This window comes from Bidens hawaiensis, unplaced genomic scaffold (assembly GCF_021521415.1).
Source record: "Bidens hawaiensis isolate Kalapana, Puna unplaced genomic scaffold, B.hawaiensis_p1.1 tig00016213_1, whole genome shotgun sequence".
Classification (NCBI taxonomy): Eukaryota; Viridiplantae; Streptophyta; class Magnoliopsida; order Asterales; family Asteraceae; genus Bidens; species Bidens hawaiensis.
This window is the reverse complement of record NW_027492479.1, coordinates 129962-148702: the sequence shown is the minus strand read 5'-3', so window position 1 is coordinate 148702 and position 18741 is coordinate 129962. Positions and strand designations below refer to the sequence as shown.

Genomic DNA, 18741 nt, shown 5'->3' with positions numbered 1-18741 from the left:
AGCAGCACTCACTTCCACATTCACTTCCTACTCCATATCAACATCAGCAGCATCAGTTGTAACAGGAATATTCCCCCATCTATTTTGGTACATCTGAGGTCTTCTCAACCTCAGCCTCCAGGGCTTGAATTCTGTTCAAGGCTTGTGCCAACTGAGCCTTCAGATCATCATTCTCCTATACTAACTCAGCATTTCTCCCCCTCAAGTCAACATTTTCAACTATCAAATCCAGGTTCCTTCTAAAAAGATAAGAACCAGGGGAAGAGGTTTGGGTTGGTGGTGAAAAAGGTTTAGGTATATTGGTTTGGGGTTGGGATGGTTCAGTGGGTGGGCTAGGGCTTTCAAACATGTTTTCACTTGTTGAGGGTAAAGGGTTTATGTTTTGTGGTGAAGGGAAGTTTGTGTGGATAATTTGAAATGTTGGTTGATTGGGTTGGTCTAAGGTTTGGGAATAGGTTGGGGATTGGAATGGTGTTTCTGGAAGGTTTAATAGATAGGCTGGTACTTGTTGTGGGATTTAAGGTTCATGTATATCTTGGTTTTGGTCTTGGATAAGGGTTTGGGTTTGGGTTTGAGTTAGTGGTTGGTTAACGGTTTGAGGTGGGCTCTGGTTTAGTGTAGGTGAGATTGGTGGGGATGGAATATGTGGGTCATTTTGTGTTGGTGGTGGGAATGGTGTTTGGTGTTGTGGTGGGGATTGGATGTGTTGTTGTGGCGGGCTAGGTGGTGAGGCTGGTGGTGTAGGTAAGGGTTGGTGTTGTAACTCCCCCTATGCTGGTGCATCAACAATCTCATCATTAGCAATTTGTCCTTCAGCATTTCCTACATCTCCATTACCTTGATCATCATCATCATCTGCACCTCCATCATCATTGTCATCCAAATCATCCTCCTCCTCATCCTCATCTCACTTCCTCCTCAGATGTCACAGGTGGTGACTTTGGAACTGGCATAATAGCCAAATTATGGTTCATCAACCATGGAACAATATCAAATTCAATATTAGGATTTAAGTGGCTATTGGGAGCCAACCTTGCAATCCTCTTATATGTATTTAGATCTTGCAACACATGTGTGGTGCCAATTGTTGGAAGATCCTGTAACTGCCTGTTGAAAATAATTTGGAGAAATCATGGGTAAACCAAGAATTTCTCCCTGTTTGGCTTTCTCAAGTTAGACACCAAACCTTCAAAGATCATCTTGGAATAGTTGAATGGTAGTCTAAACATTACAACAACAGTTGCATTTGCTAGGTCTCTGCTAATTAGGGTCCAAGAGCCCTTTCGTGATGCATATCCCTGAATAATGTGATGAAATCAAGAATATGTAAATTTTGGGGAACATGCCTTTCTTGAATTGACCTTCAAAAACATCTCCTTGATAGCCCATTGTGTCTGTAAAAATTGTCAGCAGACGATTTGTGGAGAAGTGTATATGATTTTCAGCAGCATCATTAAGTTGAAGGCTCTCTCGGATGAGTTGTTCAGTGATAATAATCTCAAGGCGAGCAACGCTAGCTTCCAATCGCCTACCACCAGCATCATCAAAAAGTTGTACTGAGCGCCAGAAATCCAAATGGTGATTTCTATAAATTACAGGGAACTCAGTCAACGAAAATCGTAAGTTGGATAACTAGAGCCATGTAATCATCTGAGCCACGTCCTAGTTGTCATGAGTCTCTTGCAACAAGGCGCACATATTATGTTTTTTCTCGAACGGATATGTCGGTTCGTTCACCATATCTGTGTAAACATAAACAAAAACAGACTCGAAGTAAAAAATTAGTCATAAAGTTCATAACTTTGAAACATTTTGGGTTAAAATTTGAAGCAGTAAACAAAAATTTTCTTTAAGAACCTGTGCTTCGAAAAATTTATAACCTACATAAGAAAACAGAGATGTCAGTTTAATCAGAAATTAAAGTGTTAAAGCACACTATCATCATCGAAAAACATTCAATTGAAGCTTATCGAGTCGGATTGAGTGGCTGACTAATTACGGTATGGAAAAATTATTAAGCGGTTAGTATTCTGGAAACGAGAGTAAGAGTAGTTTGCAATAGTGTTTGGAGAGAGAAGTGAAGCATGAAATTTCACTAAGTCCCTCTTACATACCTTTTGAAAATGGGTTTTAAATGCATTTTGTCCTTTTGTGGGAAAAAACTGTCAAACAGTTAAAATATCTCATTTAAAAATCTTCTCATTTAAAACCTTGCTCGTTAAAGCATATTTAGCAAACCTTGCTCGGAAAAGTTAATTTCACAAAGCTTGCTAGGTATAATGTATTTTATAAACCTTGCTCATTCCAAAATTTGTTTAGATATTATAAAGTTTAAAAATAAATCTAAGAGAATAAAATGAAGAAACCTTACTTGAAATACAAGATTTCTCGAGAAATAAATCACAAGACAAATAATCAAGTATAAATCATCAAATAGGCAACCTTGCTAGAAATCAATAAAGACACCCAAAATAAAATCTTAGAAATATTCCTAACAGTCAACTTTGCTCGAATATCTGAACATATCATAAACCTTACCCGAAAACTTACAAAAGTTAACAAATATTCAGTTAAGTTCTCTCATACTAAAGTGTGCCCGAAAATAATTCAGAAGTGCAACGTGTGCTAGAGAAGACTTATCTAATCTAAGATATAAAAGTATGCTCTAAACACAAAGTGTACTCGAAAATATATGAATGAATCATTTAAGCACACATAATCATCAAGCTTGCCCGGATAACTCAAACAGTTAAACAAAACAACTAAGTTTGCTAGAATTGCCTAAGAATATCAAAGCTTGCTAGGAATTACATATTCAAACATAATCAAATTTAAAGCTTGCTTAAATAAGTCAAATATCCAATAAACAACTAAGTTTGCTAGAATAAATTAAACTTGTTAAAGCTTGCTCGAAATATCATAACCAATTAAACTTGTTAAAGCTTGCTAGAATAAATTATTGATGTTCTTTATCTTCCTCAAGACTTCTTTGCTTGCTGGCCTCACAGCATCATAAGTAACCTTTTGACATTTTTGATCCTTCACATATGTCAAATGACACATGTTCTCTTCTTATTTGCACATAATGTCTTCTCATCTTTGGTGTAATCTTTGGTAACAGTGGGATTTTGCTTGAAGGACTAGAATTTCCGCTTTCAACAGAAATTTGATCACTTGAATCACTCAAGTCATCTTTGTTCAAGCAATTATCATCAAAATCATCTTTTGAGACTTGAATTCCCACTGATTTTTCTTCTTTCACATCTTCCTTCAAAACAAACTTTCCATCTTTACTCACTTCTACCATTTTGTAGTTTTCAATGAATTCTTCTTTATCTTGAAAAACACCTCTGAACTGATTAAGGCATGCCTCCCTTTTCTCTTTATCAACTTTCAAAGAGTAATTGCTATTGAATGGTGGAGGGACAACCTTATACTTATCTTCTTCTTTGATCTTGTTCAGAATTCCACATATATTTCCTGTTGAGATAAGGTTTTTCAAGAATTCATTTTCTACTTGAAGTGTGGTATTCTTCACCTTCTCCTCAATGACCAACTTTTTCAAACCTTCAATTTCTGTCATATATCTTGACTGTATTCTGTAACTATCCATACAGTCTTGTTCAAGACTCTTGATTCGGTCTTCATATGTCAGATCACTTTTTTGATTCACATTAATCATGCTTTGTTTTTTAAAACGTTCACCTTCAAGTTTTCCTATCTTCAACTTAAGAGATTCAATAGTTTCAAGTAATTCAAGTGTTGAGTTTGAATGTACCTGTGTTGAAGAAGATCCGGCTTCATTCTCTGCTTGCACCATCAGTGCAACATTTGCTTTTCTTATATCATCAGCATGATTACTCCAGTCAAAATCACCATCTTGTTGATTAGCAGCCAATGCAACATTGCCTTGAACTCTGGGCTGGTTACTGTTGTTATTTATCTGGTAATTCGGATTCTAAGGGACAACTTGCTGATTGTTCTGTTGAGGCTGTTGGTAATTGTTGTTGAAGTTGGGGTTATTGTTGAAGTTGTTTTTGTAGTTTCTTGGCTGGCCTTACTTGTATTAATTCTGAAATCGGTTCTGATTTCTGGACTGATACTGCTGACCTTGATTGTTGTTGAACTATCTAGGCCGGTTGCACTCTCTTGCAAAATGTCCTGGTTGTTAACAATTATAGCATATAGCTTTTGACTTGTCAAACCCAATCCTTTCATTAGGACCTGATACAAGAGACCTACCAGTCCTGTTGAACAACCTTTTGTTTCTTAATGTCAACATGGTAGCCTGCCACTTCAAGTCCATGTCCTCCAGATCATCAGCATCAATTTGCTCAATATCATCTTGAACAACACTGGTATGGATCATGTTCTTGGCTACAAAAGCATTATATGAGCATGTGAACATAGAAAACAAAGCTTGGTAATCACTTCTTCAACTGCTATTTCCACCAACAAAAGGTACATGCCCACTTGCCATTGAGGCAAAGTCATCATCAATTAGCTGAACATTGAACCTTGATTGACTTCATTGGTTACTTGAGCTTCCAGAAATAAATCCTCTTGGTGTTTCACTACCATGCTCACGTGGTTCTTCAATAATAGGGATTTGATGTTGGTTCTTGGTATACAAGTTACCCATTGGAGCAATGAGTGCATTTGATACTTGGAAACAAGGCTTGTCGTCCCTTATCATCTCATTTTCTATCATATCAATCTCTGCAGCTTGTAGAAAGCAGATCACATCATCAAGTTTCAATGTATCATAATTTGGTTTTTGCCTAATGAACTTGCTAGCAATATACCATTACTTAGATAATGATCAAAGCAGCTTGGTATTCAAGTCAGAATCAGTCACCACATAATTAGTGGTTTTGATTTCATTCACAATTGTTAAGAACCTCTCCAAAATATACTTGAGTCTCTCACCACCCTTATACTTGAACTTGTCAAGTTGCTACTTCAGCCTCTCCTTCTTAATATTCTTCAATTCAGAGTTTCCTTCAAACATCTCTAATAAGGCATCATACATGGATTTTGCAGTTTGATGGTGAGCAACCTTTGTAAGAATCTCCCATGACAGGCCCAGTTTCAACATAGCCAGTACTCTATCATCAACCTTCTTCATCCGTGATTCAAGAACCAGATTGTTGTTTGTTCCATCAGCAACATAAGGTCTATTTTTTATTGAGGTCCACATCTCTACATCATTATAGCAGACTACAGCTTCAAATAGCACCTTCCATTTGATGAAATTTTCCTGTCCGTACAGTCTTGGAATTTTGTTAGTTGAGACTTCTTTCTCTTCGTAACCAGACATCTTTTTCTGATTTTAAAAATATATTTGAAAAACAGAGTAAACAGTTGACAAAACTTAAACATATTTCAAATTCTTTGGAAAAACAATCAGATCTGTGGATGAAATCCTCAGATCTGATGTATCTGGTCAAATTAGAGCAAGATCTAAAATAAAAATCAAAACTTTAATGTAAACAAGAGAAAGAAGACACCAAATATTGCAGATTTGAAAGAAAAATGAAGAAACAGAGCTGCTGACGTCATAAATCGATGAAAGAGTGCTCAGCTTACGTCATTCTTCATCTTCAAGTCGTCAACAATAAGCAACCGTTCTTCACCCAAAAACAGCATGAACAAGCTCTGATACCACTTGTAGGTCCCGTTATACCTCGATCACTATACCACTGTCGCAACCCACACCGTTAAGTGTTGACAAGAAGGTTAACAACTTGCAATTTAGGGTAAGAACAATATTGTATTAACGGCGGAATCACTAACACAATATATGTTGCTTGATAAATACTAATGTAACAAACACATACTGTAACTCAAAAGATTTCCATTTATAGAAAGATTTAATACAAACGGAAATGAATCAGGGTTCCATAAAGGGAATGTTTTTGTCCGTACATATTAAAAAACAGCCGTCACACTCAAAGTCAGGAATATTATCCGACCATCTTAATCGTATCTCTCGTCTCTTTTTTTAGGCATTCCCTAAATTATTCTATTTATAGGCCTATCCTGACAGATGTCATTCCTTCTGGAAACCCTAATTAATGATACATAATCAGCAAACATATTACAAAAGATTCTAAGTGTAAAACATGTCTTCGGGTAAGCTTTGCATCTTTTTTCTTCTTCGAGCAGACCTGGTAACCAAAAGTGTGCTGGGAAACAGTTCTCCGGGTAGACTTTACTTGGAATATTTTCCTTAGAAAATATTCACCTAGCAGACTTCAATCTTCTTGACCATAGCAAACTTTGCTCGATATGGTCGTACGAGCAAACTTGTCCTTCAGAGATCCCTTCAACTCTTTGTTAAAACTAATATATTGAACAAACACAAGTATGCTGGTAAAACTGTAGACTTGTGTTGATAGCACTGTGGCTTGCTCGGAGTTGAACCTTGCTAGAAAAAGTCCTTAAGATATTTCCTTATCAACTTTCTTTAAGCTTGCTGGGACCACTGTTTATTAATGTATAACCTTGCTAGATCTTCCAAGATACTTGGTTTCTTTAGCTTGGTTTAGCCAAGAGCTTGCTGAGAACCCTTGCTTGGCTTGAAGAATAACCTTGCTAGACAAAGTGAACCCTGCTCGGATTGACACTTATGAAGACTTAAAGAAGATAACCTTGCCCGGAAGGTAAAATACCTTGCTAGGCTAAGTAAAAGCTTGCTTTGAGGTCTGAGCTTTCTCAGATTCCATACTTAGCAGTTTCTTGAGAGGTTGAGAAGATTCCAATCTTCACTTAGCACTTTTCACATCCCAAAAAAGTATGATCATATGCCCCTCCTTGTAATTTGGTAGTTTTATCTATTAACAATGAGCCTCCTTTATTTATAATTTATATAGCCCAATTGTTTCTATTATTTATGGTTTCATATACGAGGTGTGGATTTTGCCTCATATTATATATACACAAAAATTATGGAATTGCTCACCAACATTAGTGTTAAAAAATATATTTTATGCAATGTTACATGTTAAATAATTGGTTGATTGAAGATTGAAGACGTTCATTTATTTTAAGACCGTTTAGCTTATTAGTTAAATGAACTATTTATTTCCTTGTAATTTGGTTTTTATTGTATGAACAAAATGTGTTATATTTGATGTTGAAAGAAATGAATGAGTTGATTGAAATGTTTTTCACGTTAAAAGTATCATTGTGTTCTTAAGCAATCTGTCATACCCCTACATGCTCCGCCGCTTTTGATTGGGGTGTCGCTTCATTGGGTATAAAAATCCATTGACACTATTTTAACTTAGATAAAGTAATTCATATCATTTCTCAATTTATAATATTACAATTACATCTTACTTTGTGCATAGACCTTTGTACCATACGCTTTCATTATTTGTACCTTGGTTTCATTGATTATGGCTTGCCAACTGTGTCTCATCTTGCTACGTGTCAAACCCCCCAGATTCATTTTCATCTACTAAAACACTTATTTGTTTTTTTAACTCCCACTTCTGCCACGTTCACTAATCTCTACTATCATCTAAAATTTACAATTCATCCATCATTTCCGATCAAAACCTCTTAGGGATCAACTAACACCAACGTCGGCTTCATCTTCTTCGTATGAACCCTAAATTGGGCGTGTTGGTTTAGTTGTCCACTAGTGGATCTATCATTGTCGGGTTCCGTTAGGGAACCCAGGTGGCGTTCGGAGAGGTCGGTCGTCTGTCATTGTCGGGTTCCAATTTGGAACCCTCGGTGGCGGTGGATTTATGGTGGTGAACCGTCACTGGTAGTGGTGTCGTTGTACAGTAGACTCTTTATGGTTTGATGTGCGAATTTGATGTTGTTGGGTTCCTTTATGGAACCATAGGCGACCCGGCATGGTGCTGGAGTGGTGATAGTTGTTGTGGTTAGTGGCTATCCCAACTCACATGTTTTTCGAGCTACTGTTGCCAGCGGCTACACGGCCGACTCACAACGGACAACAGTTGTGAGTCGGTTTGGTTGACAAAGGCTATGATGATTAGGTAAACTGAGCCTATTTGTGATTCTATTTGTTAACAAGCTTCCATTGTTGGTTGGGTTTTACTAAATATTGTAGGTGGTTTGCCGTTTAAAATCTGAATTTGATAAGAGTTTTTGTAGTGTTGTTGTCACACTTTTCCCAACTACTGTTGTCGGTGGCTATATCGCTGTCAATGGCGACAGTTAACGGTGATTGTGGGTCGGTTTGGTTGATAAAAGCTATGATGGTGATCACGTATATAAGCTGTTGTGATCTGGAAAGTTTGATGCATAAACACCATATTGACATCTTAGAAATAACATGCTCATGTGTTGTTAGAAACTTGAAGTTAATGCTTGAGCATGTTTAGTTGAGAAAATTGGTTTAGTGTGCATATCTGGTGCTATATGATCAAACCTGAAAGTGGTGGTGAATTATTTGTTATTATGTGTATATTTTCTGTATAAAATGATTTAGTTTTGATATTATGACTTAAATAGCTTGTCGGTAACATTAACGATCGAAAAGTTTGACTTTTAACGTGAACCGACATAAGTTTTCTGAACTGTTTTAAAACAACCCCTAAAATCATAAAATTTTTATATTTAACATAAGTTAAAGTATAAGAAAAAGTCAAGATAGCAAAGATTGAACCTACACGGTTCGTGTCGTGAAAACCGACACGAACACGTTAAAATTGACGTTTTTAAGAAATCGATAACTAAAATAAAAGACCGTATCATTTTTATTGAAAAACTAGTAAAACTTACTTAAAATCATATAAAAAGTGTTTATAATAAATTAAAAACTCGATGTTTTTCACGAAAAGATAACCGATTCATTTTTAAATGCGAAACCGATAAAACCGACTAAGACGACAAAAATGATGTCATATTCAACTAAAATAAAAACCTATAATTTTCCAGCAACTAAAACATATTTATATAAATTAATATATATTAATAAAGAATATAATGGTTTGCTAGAATAATATAAAGTATAATACTTGTTAATATTTGATGTTTTATTTGTATACTTGTATATTTGATAATTACTAATTAAGATAAGTATATATAAGTTAGGGTCTTACGTGCTTGTGTGAAAATATAAATTGGACTTGAAAAGAACTAAAAGTCGCCAACAGATCATTCAAACTTGAACTAATAAAAAGATAAAAATAAGCGTTAAAAGAATACTAAATCATTTGTGTGAAATATTCTAAGTTGAGTAAACTACTTAAAATACATATATATTATTAAACATGTGTACTATAATAATAGGACGCGGAGTGTTTGGATATGTCTGACGTTGTACCTACCAAAGGTGAGTGTCTCTAAAAACCTCTCGTTGTTAAATAAATTGTTTTATTGTGTTTTAGAGGAAAACATATTCTTGTATCGATTTTATTTAAGTTTTTAAAAACATTTTATTTTACAAACCGTGTAAAAAGTTTGATGAGTCAACAATTGGTTAAATAAGTGTTAACCGAATAAATCAGGGCACAAAAATATCGGTAGATATATCGGGGTGACGCCCCCCACTTCCATTCGCGTTGGGTTAAAAGTGGGAATATCTTGAGTATGGTATGTTTCGAGTTATTAATTTTGATACTCATACACTTGTTATATTTCATGCTAGTCTACAACAATGTGATTAGTTTAAAAGATAAAATATTACGTTTTTTATGGCAAATTCGATTATTATGAATTTCTAAAGATTTAATTACCATGTTAAAAGAATGGTAAGGAACGAATACTACCGTTGCTTATGGTATTAAAGTATGACAAGAATGGTCGTTGAACCATTATATGAGATTTATAAGTATTCGTTTACTATGTTTCATGATAATTTGATAAAATGTTGTTTACTATGATTTTTATGATGACGTCTATTGAATTTTCGTTTGCCATACTTTCATAATATATATATATATATATATATATATATATATGTGTGTGTGTGTGTATGTTTGTGTGGACTATTTTCGAATAAAGAGAACTCACCAACATTCGTGTTGAGGAACGTTTTAATATGCTTTTCAGGTAAATAAATAAAGTATTGAAGCTTCGCGAAGAACACGGGAAAACTGGGACGTGTGTGTTTGAATGAAAAATGTTGACTTTATGTTGAACTTGTAGTTTGAATAAAAATCGTGTAATATGACACGTTTAATAACTCTGATTGTTAAATAAAGTTGAACTTTCATTTGAAACGTATACATAATTGTGATGGGTTGAAAATGGCGTTTGTCACCACCCGAATGACTTAGTCAAAGTCTTCCGCTGATTAAATAAAGATTTTCGGAGTGTGATAGTTTGGTTGATAAAGGTGTTTAGGCGATTTATTGATTAAAGTCTAAATATGATGACAATTTTTGTTATTGATTAAAGTCTAAATTTGATGACAGTTTTTGTTACGCTATTGGCAGGACAACGACGGCTTTTTAGTTGTTTGGATGATTAAGGCTAGGGTGATATATCGTGTAATGATAGACACTATGATGACGACGTGTTTACGAGTTTTAATTCTTAGTTGGTTCTCTTACATTTTTGGTTTTCGCTAGGTTTGCCAAATGTTGATGTTAAGACGCCCTGTTGTTACGCGGGCTTTAATCGTCATCTAAACACCGCCGCATCGCGACGAGTCAATAGTTTTACCCAATGTTTTGAAACCCGGCCTGGACCAGCCGGTTGAACCGGTCAGATCAGGACCTGGTGCTCTCAGCGGTCCGGTTCTCTTATTTAACCCGTTTTCAAAATAACCGGCCTGTTCGTCGGGTTTGCGGTTGGACCGGAACCAGCGAACCGATGATCTGACCGGCAACTTTGAATATCACGAGTTTTAGGCTTTTATTTCTATAAAATAACCTTGAATCATCCCACCACCTTCAATCAAACCTTCTGCATAGCCATTATCCTTAAAACCAGCTTTAAATATAGCTATTCTTCATGTTTTGTAGTTGGTAATTTACATTATTGATGAGTTTTGGGTTAGAGTAGAGATGAAGAAGAAAGAGAATAACATGGATGGATGAAAGAAGCTACTGCTTCCGCCTCTCTAGGCTTCGCTCTCGCTCATGACTGGTATATGGCATGTGGCTCGTCCGTGATAACTTCTTCGGATTTGCGTGAACTAGCGGACCGATCACTAAGTGGGGATGCTCCCTCCAGCATGAGCGAACCTTTTCGAAAGTGGTTAGGAATGGGCGCCGTTACGAAAGAAAGTAATTCAAAACCCTAATAAAAAAACTAAGTGATATTTTTCTTGGCTTTTGTAGGCCATTAATCTTACAGAATACACATTTATATCTTCACACATGAAATGCCATAAAAAAATAAAGAATACTTCACAAATTAAAATAATCTGGTTACATTAAAAATTTAAACGTAAACAATAACAAATGTTGGATATTGTTATTAATATATTTATATAAAAATAATATATATATATATATGTACAATATTTATGACATCATCCGGGTCAATATCCGGTCCGCCCTCTTGGGTCGTTCCAACCTTTGACCCGAGAGGACGGCCGACATCCGGGCCGGGTCTGAAAACATTGGTTTTACCAACAAAATATGATAACTTTCAAATGAACCAAACATATTAAATATTTATAATGCATCAAAATCCTTATATAAAAAATCTAAAACCCCTTCAACATAGTATGAACAATAGTTTCACTTCCAAATGCATATATATGAAAATGAATATGATAAATGAAAGCATGTGTCTTACATAAATGAGGCTAAAAGACGATGGGTGCTAATTCAATGGTATCGGAACAGCACAAAGAGGTTTGGCTTTTGATAAGGTGATTCCAAATTTCTCGGTCATGTCCAATGCATGGTGTTGATTAATTGTGTCTAGACTCCAATCAAAGTTGTTGATTAATGAGCCCAACATCATTGGGATCATACGAATTGCAAGTGGCAGACCAGGGCATATTCTTCGTCCAGCACCAAATGGGATCAGATCGAAATCCTGACCTCGGACGTCAAGCCCAGACTTCAAGAATCTTTGTGGCTGGAACTCTAGCGAGTCATCCCATACGGTTGGGTCACGTCCCATAGCCCATGCGTTCACAAGCACCTGTGTGAATGGTGTATTCATTGAGTTGTACTTGTTTATCAACTCTGCGAGGAAGGAGTAAGGGGACTGGCGGGTGCAGCCTTAAGTTCTCTTTTACAATGCATGATAAGTAGGGTAGCCTCAAGACATCGTCCTCTGTTACCATTTTACCTTTACCAATAACTTGTTCAAGCTCATGTTTGGCTTTAGTAATGGTGTGTGAGTTGTTTAATAGTTCTGCCATTGCCCATTCTACGGTACTTGAGGTAGTATCAGTGCCAGCAGCAAACAAATCCTACATCAAGAAGTTTATTTTTTGGGTTAGTATGAATTCATATAGCTTTAACATTTAAGAAAATTTATCTGATGTTTATGTTCTTATTGCATAAAAGAAGTTAATACTAAATTCCTTTAAAATTGCTATAAGTAAACTATGTAATCAACTCACTAGAAACAAGCTCTTTATGTGATTCAAATTGATCTCTTGTGAGTTTTCTTGAATGATTTTCAAACACACATCCAGTACATCATCATGCAGTAATATTCCTATTCCTAACCTCTCTTCAATTAACTCCTCAAATCTCTCACGAAGCTTCTTAAAATGACGTGTCATTCTTCTCTTAATCCCTTGTGGATCAATTTTCTTCAACCCCGGTAAAAAGTCCACAATATTTGGTCTCCCGGCTTCGACCATAATGTTTCCAACCACCTCCTTAAACTCTTTACCCGAACCCTCCTCATATGGGTCAGTTAGATCCCTGGAGAAAATAGTGTTGGATATAAGATTTAGTGAGGCTCTGAATGCAGCACGACCAATGTCCACATAATGATTTGATAGACTAGCTTTTCGGCAGTGTGCTATCAGCTCTTCAACTTTCTGGATCCTCAAGTGCTGGTTAGCTTTAAGGGAGTTGTCAGAGAAGATATTGGAATTAAGGATCCTTCTGAGGGCGCGCCACTCTGTGCAGACATCGAGCCACACGACAGAGTGCTGGGCTTGGTTACAGGCATGCAAGGAGTCTGGGACATGACAGTTGGAGAAAACAAGATCTTGCTTTTGGAGTACTTCTTTGGCTGCGGTGCCAGAGGAGATAACAAGTGTGGTGATGCGCCCAAGTTTTAAAGACATAACTGGGCCATGGAGTTTTGCTAGTTTGGCTAGAGATTGGTGCGGTTTGTCTCCAAGCAAGTGGAGGTTTCCAATGATCGGCAATCGTGTTGGACCTGGAGGTAAGTTCTTGGGTTTGCCAACCCCGAAAATCGAGCGGGTGGCTTGGATAAGTATGCAAAATAAGAGCAGACTCACAATAATAAGAATATCCATTAATTCATGTGTTGTTCACAATTGTGTGTTTTGTGGCATTTAAGTCGTCGTAGCTATAAAATTTATATGTACAATAAACAAAAAAAGTAAACGTTGTAGCAGTAAACTTTATATTATTTAAGTACAGACTCACGTTAATGAGAAAACCCATTAACTAATGTGATGTTTATATGTGTTGGGCCAAGGAAGTCGTTGTCGCTATATAATTTATATGGAACTAATGGAAAACAAGTAAACACTATGCGACTGTAATAGTATATTTAAATTATTTTAATTAATCATACGTAATTGTAGATTTGTAGTTGTTAAAGTTTCTTTTTATATGCACAATTAAACATTTTTTTTTATTTTGGTAAAGCGACAATCCACCAGCAACTTTAATAATATAAGTAACAAAGGGTCAGGCTAACAAATAAATAGTTAATAAAAATGGATTTTTGAAACAGTTTACACGTACCGTCATTTTTATAATAAAAATGATAAGGTGGTTGTGTATGGACACAAGGTTGAACCGAATAAGAAATGACGTGGTTCGATAGAGATTAATGGTAACTTGCATATCAAATAAGATAAGAGTGGGGAGACTGAGATGGTTTGAACATGTGAAGAGAATACAGATGATGGCTCATGTTAGATTGATAAAAAAATATTACTATAGAAGGAAGGAGGGGTAGAGGTTGACACAAAATAACTTGGGATGAGATTCTTAGACATGATTTAATAGATATACACCTCTCAGAGGACATGGTTGATGATAGAAATTCTTGGAGACGTAAGGTTAAGGTTAAAGACCTCTATGACAACACATAGTTTCTAGTTAGAACGTATTTTAGGGGTTTTTCATCCCCCTTTTGTTTTGTGTCGCTTTGTTTATTTTTTGATCATATTTTCTTCCTGCTTTTAATTCAATCAAATGTAATATGTTTTAAGTACTCATCTATTTATTAGCAAGGTATAAATGATATACAATTATAATATTTTATTTTTACTTAATTTTCTAGTATTTTAGTATCTAACAATACTATTAAAGCAAAACCTATTGTTCACATGTCATTCAACTAGCCTCTCCGCATCAATTGTCCACATGTCATTTAACTAGCCTCTCCACATCAATGTCACATCATTGCCAAGTCATCTATTTTCTTTCCTATTATTTTCAAATTATCTCTTACACTATATTTAAGTCTTATGATTTTACACCCTAATCATTTTAATCTCTCTCTCTTTCTCTCTCTCTCGGCTTACTAACTCCACCATCCACCATCTTCTATATTCCGGTAACGTAGATCGAGATTAATTGATTTCCGGTAAGGTTATATATTATACTCTAATGGCCAACAATGTTATATGATTTTCCGGCAAGGTTATATCTTTTTCCGGTAAGGTTTTCCGATATGGTTTTATATTTATTTTAAATATTATATGATTTTGTAATAATCTCTTTAGGTTGTATATCAAAATCCAAGATTGAATTGATATTTTGAAGTTATTACGGGTTTCCAGTAAGTTTTTCTGGTAAAGTTTCCGGTAAGTTTTTTGTTTTCCGTTTTTGTTTGTATTTATATTAATTATTATATGATTTTCTTATAATCTCTTTAGGTTATATATCAAAATCGAAGATACAATGGAGATTTTCCTTATTTCGTTTTTCCGGTAACGCGATTCAAATATTTTGGTTATCAATTAGAACATCAATTTTACATTTGTTTACATAATTCAGATCTTCCATAATTGGTAATTTGTTTATTATGTGATATTAATATTAATATTTAATTTTCTCATTTCAAGTTATGTTCCCAACTTGATATAGCTAATTTCGTGAGTTGAATATTTGTTGATAAGATATCTTATTTTTTGTTTAATATTGATGTACATTTTTGTTATTATTCATGTATTTATGTATTTTTCGCAATTCATGTAATTTATTTGATTTTTATATAATCAATCATATATTGTTGTTGGTCAAAGTCCATTTAATATATTTTAATCAGAACCGGTGTATTAAAGAAAAAATTATTTTTATCTTATATTTATCTATTTATTAATGATAATCTCTATAATTATAATAATTATTTTAAGTTTAGTAATTTTGTTATTATTAATTTATTACCTTTTCTAATTAGTTGTTACGTTTTATTTTGACAGAAATAATAACACTTACACATTACCATTTTTATATTTCAATATTTTTGACTTAAACATTATTTTGTTATTATATTGTAAGATACATTATATTTTCTATATATAACCAATTACGTTTTATATGAAAAACCCAATAAATAAGTTATAAAGTTTCCATGATTTTAATTACAAGATTTGCAATATAATAATTTATTGCAAATAAGCATTTACGTTATATTTTCTATATTCAATGTATTTCCATGATTTTAATTATATAAATAAAATAATTAAGTTTCCATTATTTTCACTTATTTTCACATTTCCATAGTTTTCATTATTGGTCAAGTTTTATTTAAAAGTTTATTCCAAAGTTTCTTGTATTAAGTGAAGTTTCTTTGGTGTTTTACAATTTTATATTATCTATATATTATTTATGATGAATATTAAATGTATTTTATTAATATAATCGTTTATTAAATATTAGTTTTTATTTGGTTAGTTTTTTTGGTATGATAACCATTATTAAATTAAAAATGTAATAATCAACATTTAAGTTCACGTAAATCATTGCAAATTAATTACCTTTAATTCAATTTATAACAGTTGATTTTTGTTAAAAGATATTTAAGGTAATTAATTAATTTACAATTTGATTTCCATTTACTTAATTGTGGAAGTCAAACTAAATTACTTAATTTTAGAAGTCAAATTATTAAATTATTAACGCTTTCCAAAATACCCGAGTAATTATGAAAGTCAAATTAAATTATTTAAATTCAAATTTATTTTAATTACACTAATAATATTGTTACAAAGATTTATGTATTATAATAATGATTTCAAATATTGTGATAACTAACTATCATTTGACCAAAATAATATAACTATAAATAATGATTTTATATTCTGCCAACTTCAAAACAATTTATACTTTTTATATACGTAAATGGTTTGAATATAAATTTTTGCAATATATGTTGACCACTAATTAATTTATTAGTTTTTGTCGTCTTTGACCAAAACACTTTGTTTGTTTTACAAATACAATTATTTAATAAATATATATGAACATTAGCTCCATGTGATAGCTAAAAATTAATTAAATAGAAAAGAGTTTAATACCAAGTTTATAACCAATAATATCTATATAAACGCAGGAATGAATGTGTATATACCAATTACGTTGTTCTATTAGATAAATTTGTAAATGTTACTTTTATGTATTTTTAATTACGCATAAATATCAACATTAATGTATACAATTAAAAAAAGAATTATATAATGAAATTGATCTTAAATAAAGTAATGATGTTAACAATTACTGTATGTTTTTTTCTTCCTATATATTTTTATCAATATTTTTGAATATGTTACTTTTATTTAATAGAAATATTTGTCATTTGTAGTATGTTTGGATTGCTAAATGACAACGCAGATCAATTTCATTGAAGTTGTTGTCATCTCTTGATGAAGAGTTTTTAAAAAGCAACATCTTTCTTTAATGTTTGCAAGATTTGCATAATAATCTTGGTAACTTGTTAGTTATATTTATTAAAGTTTCTTATTGATCTCTTATACCCTATTGTATTAAGATTAATAATTAGTTTATTACTTTTGCCAGCCGAAAAGTATCATCATGCTCGAAACATAATTGTGTTGGTTGAATATGTTATCTATATTTATATGATTTATTGATATTTTTTTCCATCTGTGTGTAACATGGGCTATACCCTAGTTCAACACTATTATAAATGTTTCTATTAATCTATTTAATAGTAGACTACTATTTTTAGCATTTTTATAATATTTATAGTTTTCAATTATTTATTTATTATTATTATTATTATTATTATTATTATTATTATTTTGCTATTTAGAGGTCTAGTGTTACATTTTTGTTTTTCTTTTATACGGTTCCATACATATACTTTGAGAGTTGTGGTCTCTCTGGAAGCAACCTTTCTATTATTTGGATAAGTGACGGATCCAGGAATTTTTTTTAGTGGGTTCACTGTTATAGACGCTCTAATTTTATACGAACGAACAGAAAAAATTTTCTGGTCGGTTCGACCGTTTCGGGTCACATGATAAAAATTTCGATACGATAAGAAAAATAAACATTGTCATTAGAAATAAAAAGATACAAACATACAGAGACGGGTAAATGTATTAAAATCCGTTATAAAAGTCATGAATAAATTAAATCCGAGTTGGGGTCATGTTCGTTCGTTTATTTAACTTCAAACAAACACGAACACTTAATCGGACAAATAGTTAGGTAATGTTCGTTCGCTTAAAAATGGACATATATGAAAAGACGTAAATGAACACAACATAAACGAACATAAATAAACACATATAAATGAGTATAAACGAACATATATAAAACTTTTAAATAAATGACTTATTCATATAATATTTACTTTTTTTTCTGTCAATACGCAAACAAACATAAATAAACAAACGTTCACGAATAGAATATGCGTTTATGTTCGTTCATTTATTAAATAAACGAACTTCTCATCGAACAATTCACTAAACGTTAAATTCGTTTACATTTCTATTTCTACGTATAGTTAGCCCAAAAAAGATTAGGTGCTTTGCTGAAACAATTTACTAGTTTTGACCCTGGCCTTATCCAACCGGTTTAGTATCAAATAAGTGGATCACACTTCAATACACCTTTTAATATGCTAACCATTACAACTACACATCTAATTATTTAATTATAACATGGGACTACATAGGAATAATGTATTGCAACTCCACTAAAATCATAACATCAAGGCATCAACAATTCTTAACTTATAAAAGAAAGAAAATAGAAAAGGTTACGTTGATTAGGAGTTTACCCAAACATATAAAAGAAGAAAATACAAAAATAATAAACGCTGAGGAGGAGCTTAGAACCTAGGTTTACTCAATCCAAAGGAAGATGTTTACCATTAGACCAGAGTTTCAAATCATTTATTGATTCCCTTTTAAAATATATGTGAGTTTACTCGTGTAATTTATATAGGTAATCTATATAAATTTTGAAACTTGGTGGGTTCTCGTGAACCCGTGCGAAGTACCTAGATTCGCCTCGGTTTGGATGGAGGTACGGTTTGCCTACATCCCACCCTCCCAGACCCTGTTAATAGTTTTGCTATTTGTAAGATTTTTTACTAGGTATGATTGTTGTTGTTTTACACGTACCGTTTCAAATGATGATTTTATGAGATTTT

At 33.3% G+C, this 18741-nt stretch overlaps 1 pseudogene across 1 annotated transcript; it reads right to left on the bottom strand.

Moving 5' to 3' along the window:
• Positions 1-11576: 11576 nt before the first annotated feature.
• LOC143551000 (7-ethoxycoumarin O-deethylase-like) lies at positions 11577-13574 on the bottom strand (annotated as a pseudogene). Its single transcript, XR_013138427.1, has 2 exons — positions 12518-13574; positions 11577-12364 (listed from the first exon to the last, which is right to left on the bottom strand). The product of XR_013138427.1 is annotated as a 7-ethoxycoumarin O-deethylase-like (transcript).
• Positions 13575-18741: the final 5167 nt, after the last annotated feature.